Here is a 7,636-nt window from a genome sequence, read left to right as displayed (position 1 = left end):
GACAATATTGTCCACTAGAGCCCAACTATTTTATGACAGAAGGCTCAGAATATTCCAACATGGCTAAACATAAGAAAAACTACTTTGAAACAAACTATACGAATATGATAGAGTTCCTTAAAAAGGAAATGAATTAAATTTCTTAAAGAAATTCAGGAAAACATAAACAATTTGAGGTAATGAAAAAAAATCCTGTAAAGACATCTAGGAAAACTCATACTCATACACACACACACACACACACACACACACACACACACACACAATTGGAGGAAAATACAAAAAGAGAATATCCAAATTAAAAATATCAGAAATGAATAGGAGGACATAACAACAGACACTGAGGAAATTCAGAGAATAATAAGAATATACATTTAATACCTGTATTCCATTAAATTTGAAAAGTCTAAAAGGAATGAAAAATTTCTCAATAGGTAATACTTTCTAAAGTTAAATCAGCATCAGATAAACAATTTAAATTGGTCTATAACCCCTAGTGAAATAGAAGTAGTCATTAAGAGTCCCCCGCAAAAGCCCAGGGCCAGATGATTTTAGCATACAGTCTACCAGAGTTTCAAAAAACAGTTAATGCTAACTATTCTTAAATTATTTTATAAAGAACAGAAGGAACACTGTCAATTTTATTTTATGAGGTCACAGTTACTTTGATACACAAACCACATATAGACCCAACAAAAACACTTACAGACCACTTTTCTTTGTGAACATTGATGCAAAAATACTCAATAAAATACTCGTAAGCTAAATCCATGAACATATCGAAAACACCATCAACCATGATTAAATAGGCTTTATCCCAAAGATGCAGGAATGATTCAGTACATGAAAATCAATAAATGTAATTCACCATATAAACAAACTGAAAAAAAATCACATGATAATCTCATTAGATGTAGAAAAGTTCTTGGACAAAATTTAACACCCTTTCATGATAAAAATTTTGGAGAGATTAGAGATATAAGGAACATACCTAAACATAATAAAGGCAATCTTATAGAAAGCCTATATCTAATGTCAAATTAAATTAAGAGAAAGAGAAAGTCTGAACAATTCCTCTAAAATCAGGAGCAGACAAGGTTGTCCATATTTATTTAATATAGTACTTGATGTTTTAGCTAGAGCAATAATATAACTCAAGTGGATATAAATTATAAAGGAAGAAGTTAAAGTGTCATTATTTGTAGATGATATGATAGTTTTCATAAAGGACACAAAATATTTCACCAGGGTCCTCCTACAGCTGAGAAACATTTTTTCAAAGTGGATAGACACCAGATTAACTTTAAAAAACAAAATCAGTAACCTTCCTATATACAAATGATAAATGGGCTGAGAAAGAAATCAGGAAAACATCACTTTTGACAATACCCTAAAATAATGTAATATATCTTGAAGTAATTCTTCCAAGCAAGTGAAAGACTTGTATGATAAAAAATATTAAGTCTTTGAAGAAAGAAACTGAAGAAGACATCAGAAGATGCAAAGATCTTCCATACTTATAGGCTAGTAGAATTAACATAGTAAAAATGGCCATCCTACCAAAGCAATCTACAGATTCAGTGCAATCCCCATCAAAATCCCAACACAATTTTTTTTTTACAGAATTTGTAAAGACAATTTTCAACTTCGTGTAGAAAATTAAATTAGATAGTCCAGGATATCTAAAACAATCCTGAACAATAAAAGAAATGGTGGATGTATCTATCACCATCCCTGGTTTCAAGTTGTACTACACATCTATACTAATAAAAACTGCATGGTATTGGCATAAAAATAGACACATTGATCAATGGAATTGAATTGAAGAGACAGATATAAATTCGCATACCTATGGACACATGATTTTTTAATAAAAAAAAAAGCCAGAAATACACGGTGGAAATAAGAAAGCATTTCCAGCAAATGGTGTTAATTAAACTGGATATAAGAATATAGCTAGATACATAGTTATCACCCTGCACAAAATTCAAGTCCAAGTGGATCAGAGACTTCAACATGAAACTAGACACACTGAACTTGATAGAAGAGAAAGTAGGAAATAGTCTTGAAAGCATTGGTTCAGAAGACAATTTTCTGAATAGAACATTGATAGCACAGGCACTAAAATTAACAAATAAATGGTACCTTGTGAAACTAAAAATTGGGAATCTACTGAATGACATAAGACTTTTACCAACTCCTCATCAAATAGAAGACACATGTCCAAGATAAAACAAGAGCTCAAGAAACTATCTCTCAAACAACCAAATAATTCAAGTTTTAAAATAGGTTACAGATCAAAACAGAGAATTCTCAGCAGAAAAACTCAAATGTCTGAGATCAAACAACTAAATATTTAAAATTCTATTTAAAATATGGGGTACAGATGCCAACAGAGAAGTTTCAACAGAGGATCTCAAATGGCAGAAAAACACTTTAAAATGTTCAACATTCTTATCCATCATGAAAATGCAAATCAAAATTATTTTGAAGGTCTATCTTAACACCTGTCAGAATGGCTAAGATCAATAACACAAGTGACAGTTCATACTGGCAGGATGTAGGGTAAAGGGAACACCCCTTCAATTTCAGGTGTTAGTGAAAACTTGTACAGCCACTATGGAAATCAATATAGCAGTTTCTCAGAATATTGGGATTTTATCTAACTGAAGACCCAGCTATACCACTCTTGGGCATATACCCAAGGATACTTCATACTACCACAAGGACACTTGGTCAACTATGTTTGATGTGGCTTTATTCATAATAGTCAGAAACTGGAAACAAACTAGATGTCTCTCAACAGATGAATAGATAAAGAAAGTGTGGTACATTTACACAATGGAATATTAGTCAGTGGTTAAAAATATGACAGCATGAAATCTACAGGCAAGTGGATGGATTTTGAACAAAATTATCCTGAGTTGGGTCGCCCAGACCGAGAAAGATAAGTATTGTATATAATCAGTTGTAAGTAGATATTAGCCATTAATTAAATGATAACCAGGCTGTAATCCATAGTTCCATGGATATTAGATAAAGAGGAATCATCTGGAAGGCAGGGAGGGTTGTTTGGATCTCCATGGGAAGAGGAAATATTATATAGACTTTGCAGGTGGACTCGGCCATGTGGGGATGGGAGTAAGAGGGATTAGGTGTAGCTGAGAGATGGAATGAAAAGACAAAGTTTTGTGAGAGACGGCTAATATAGGGGATGGGGGTTGGGGGACAGAGTGGAAACCTAGTGCAGTGGAAACTTCCTAGAATCCATGAGAATGATCCTAGTGAGGACTCCTAGTAATGGGGGATACAGAGTCTGAACATTCCTTGTAGGCACGGAAGGCTTCCTGTGGCAGGACAGATTGCATTTTGTTGAGGTGTTGGCCAAAACACTCCAGGCTGATGCTAGGACAGAGGGTTGCTCTCTATGAACTGACAGCCATGCCTCATTGCCGGTAATAACATCTACACAGTTCATTAAATGTGAAGACGTTAAGCTGGTCCTTATATAGACTGCAGGGCCCCATGGCTGCTGATAACATCCACACAGGTCATTGAATGTAAAAATGTTAAGCTGGTCATCATATAAAGTCTTCACCTCTGTTTTCTAGTCTCTTTTGTGCAGAAAGGTACTCTGTAGTCTACAAAAAAGAGAAATGTGGATACCAACTCAGCCACTAAACCTTTAGCCAACAATCTGTCCTGCCTGCAAGATGTTCTGCGTCAATCAATGGTGGCTTGATCTTCTGAGAATGGCCAACCAATATCTGATTTAACTTGAAGCCCATGCCACAAGAGGGAGCTCATGCCTGACACTGCTTGGATGGCCAGAAAATACAAAACGGGATAGCCCAGGGACCTAGAGTGGTACCAAAACACAGCTGGTTCTGTAAAGGTTACATGTGAAATGATTCCTAATGATATCCTGCTCAGAGATCTTGTCCAGTTATTAGAGAGGCTCTTTCCAGCAGTAGATGGGAGTGGGTGCAGAGACCCACAGCCAGACATTATGCAGAATCTAAATAGGAGGTCTCCATCAAGTCCCTCCAGTCAGATACTGGGGGAGCAAAAATGGGTTAAAACAGTATAGGAGTCAGAGGACATGGAGGAATCAGGAGAGTGTGGTCTACTGAATCAATTAATCAGGCTCACAGAGACTGACGTGGCAAGTACAGGGGCCTGCATGGATCTGTACCAGGTCTTCTGTGTATATGTTATGGCTGTTAGCTTGGTATTTATGTGGGATTCCTAACAGTAGGAGCAGGTGTGTCTCTGACTCTTTTGCCTGCTCTTGGGACTCTTTTTCTTCCTGTTGGGTTACTTTGTCTAGTTTTGCTGTAGGGACTTTTTGCCTTGTCTTACTATATTTTGTTTGACCATGTTCAGTTATTCTCTTTTTGAAGCCTGATCTTCTGTGATGGGAGATGGAGAGGAGATGGGTCTGGGGGAGAGGGGAAGAAGAGTGGATCTGGGGCAAGTGGAGGGAGGGGAAACTGATCAGGAGGTATTGTATGAAAGAATAATCTATTTTTGAAGAAAGGGAGAAGGAGGAGGAGAAGGAAAAAGAGGAGGATGAAGAAGAGGAGGAAGAGAGGGAGGAGGAAGAGGAGGAGGAAAAGGAGGAGGAGGAAGAGGAAGAGGAAGAGGAGGAGGGAAGGCCCCAAAGTCAGTTGAGGTACAATTATATCTTATTGGCAACTTATGTTAAATGCTTCAAAATATTTGTATATAAAAGAAAGTCTTGCTGATAGGGGTAATATACTAAAAGCTAACTTGAAAATATGAGCAAATGATAAACACATTGTTATTCTATTCTTGTAGGTCTTCTGTAACTCTGAACTTAAAGAAAAACTGTTTCTATAAAAAGTTCTTGTTCAATATTTAAAGATGTTAGAGAAATGTCAACAACCTTTCCAAGCAGAAGACAGTTACTAGTGTTATTCCACTTACTTTCCTTTTTTGATGCAAAAATTGTCATGATAACAACCAGAAAAACTGAGCACATCTGTATCTGCATAAAGAAGCAGGGCAGTGATACAGAGTAAGGTAGATTTAATCATCCCTTAAATTAGGAACTAATACTCAGAGTATACTGTCACCCCAGGGACAGCATGGTGGCTCTCTGGGCTTTGACTTTTCTGCAGGCTTCCTGCAGTTCAGCTAGAGCTATAAATTAAAGTGTATTGCATGATTTTGTTGTCTATGAAAGGTCCAAGATGTTAAATTGTTATTTTAGTTTCTATAGAAAAGCAAGACCCATCAGGGTTTGTCAAATATCAGCTATCTAAGCTGGTTATAAAGACGGACTTGATTTGTCTTGTTCTGATTTGGTTAAAAGTCCCATAAAAAGGTCATTTTAATGGTGTTATTAGATGGAAATTGTGATAAGCTATTCAAAAGTCAAGATTCTCATTTCAAGATCACTAAAGAGTCTACATGGGTCAATATTGCTGAAACATGATACTCAAGATGAAAAGTAGAATTATAACCCAGGTCTGCAATGCTTTTACTTTGCCTAGCAGCCATCCTTACAAAATTGAACAAAAACCACTGCCAGGAAAGACATAATTTGAATAAGAATGTGAAGTACATACTGGAGAGACATGAGATACTATTATGGCTTTCATCACATTTACTCTTCTTCCGATATTTTATTCCAAAGTTTATCTTTAAGGCTTTAATCTGATATTCCTTGGTAAAGAGAAGCAAGGACATGTGAAGAACGGGAATCCAAAATTGGGCATCAAAACAAAACAGTGTAGACTTGGGAAGATGGCTCAGTAAGTAGATGCTGAGCAAGCAAGAGAGCCCGAGTTTGGACTCCCTAGAATCTATATGAAAAAAATTTGGGCTCTTTGTATGCATCTCAAACCCTAGTGCAGAGGAAAAAGAGAAAGGTGGACTTCAAAGAGGTTTCTGGTTAGTCCACCTGTGAGTGCTGATTTCAGTGAGAGTCTGTCTCAGAATGTAAAATGCAAGTGACAAGGACGCCCAGTGTCAACCTCTGGCATCAGTACTCACATATGCACCATACACATACATGTGCATATACCATGCAAATAAAAACCTAAATACAAAAAATCCTGGAGCAAAGTGTGTGTGTGTGTGTGTGTGTGTGTGTGTGTGTGTGTGTGTGCATGTGCTCATGCAATATCTTCTTTTCAGTGGTTATTTTTTGGGAGGCAGAAAATAAATTCTTAGTCCCATAGTAATAATCTCCTTTCCTTTCATCCCTTCAATAGAAAATAAATATAAATACAAAGACTACTATTTTCATTTTGAATGACTTCCAGTTATAACACTTCACATCTCAAGAAGATAAAATTATTTTAAAATAACTTTTATGCCCTTGCATGGAAAAAGAAAAGCAACACAAAGCTATCCTTGTTCAGTTCTGTCCTTCCCATCCTTTACAGGGGAAAAACAACAAGTTGGATAAGAGACTTTTTTCTTTTTTTCCTTCCTTTTTCTTTTTTCCTTCCTTTTCCTTTTTTTTATTGGATATTTTATTTATTTACAATACAGATGTCATCCCCTTTCCCCATTTCCCCCCCACCCCAGAACCCCCTATCCCATCCCCCCTCATCCTTTATGCTTTTATACCATTTTGATTACAGTCATATATTAAGGTCAGTTCTAGGTTGAGGAACTAGCAATACAATAAATGCTAATAGTCAAGGAATAAGCAATACAATAAACACAAATAGTCAAAGAAAAAGCAAGGCATTGAACCCAATTATGTGCACACTCCTGTGATCACTGTTTCTAAGGGCTTATCAGGGTGACCAAAGTATCTGAGCCTATTTCCCTGTCCTAGCCCAAAGTCATTTTCATGTCTGAAACCTACTTCCTGGTTCTAGCCTAAAATTTAGATTCCTGTCTGAAATTACTTTTTTGTTCTAGCCTAATATTTAGATTCTTGCCTGAAATTACATCTTTGTTCTAGCCTAAGATTTAGATTCCTGCCTGAAATTACTTCTTTTTTCTAGCCTAATGTCAGATTCCTGCCTAAAGCCCACTTCCTTGTCCTTGGACAATGTCATATTCCTGCCAAGCAGCCCATTTCCTTGTTCTTGGCCCATGTCAGACAGATAAGAGACTTCTATGAAGACAACTGATCAGAAGAGAAAGAATTGGTGAATTGCTCTAACTCTAGACAAATGCCTATTAATGTGACAAATTAATATAACCATTCATGGAAGAAGTGTCTGCATGGTTCTGCTGCAAGACACACTGGAACACCAAGGATACACAGAGCCCATGGTCTCTCATCTCCAGGAATTTGTATTCTCAAGTGTTATGATATCATTAAAAAAAAATTTAAGAATCATTCAGGATTGTGTGTCTCAGTGGGTAAAGCACTTATGATGTAAGTGTGAGGGCCTGAATTAGAATCCTCAGAGCCTACTTAAAGCCAATAGATATTGCAGATATCTGAGATTGCACATGCGTGTACACACACACACATTTTATACAACTTAAAAAAGACAAAATAAGAATAATTCAGTAAAATCATGGTAATTGTATTATTTGGATGAGTTTTTTTTTTAATTAGGATTTTTTTATGTGTAAGTATGTGGAGATAAGAGAAAATGACCTCAGAGGCTCTGGCCTAGAGAGGAACAGGTGGGTCTGG

The sequence above is a fragment of the Arvicanthis niloticus genome, chromosome 15, assembly GCF_011762505.2.
Source record: "Arvicanthis niloticus isolate mArvNil1 chromosome 15, mArvNil1.pat.X, whole genome shotgun sequence".
Lineage (NCBI taxonomy): Eukaryota > Metazoa > Chordata > Mammalia > Rodentia > Muridae > Arvicanthis > Arvicanthis niloticus.
The sequence above is the reverse complement of the archived record's forward strand: the minus strand, read 5'-3'. Positions refer to the sequence as shown.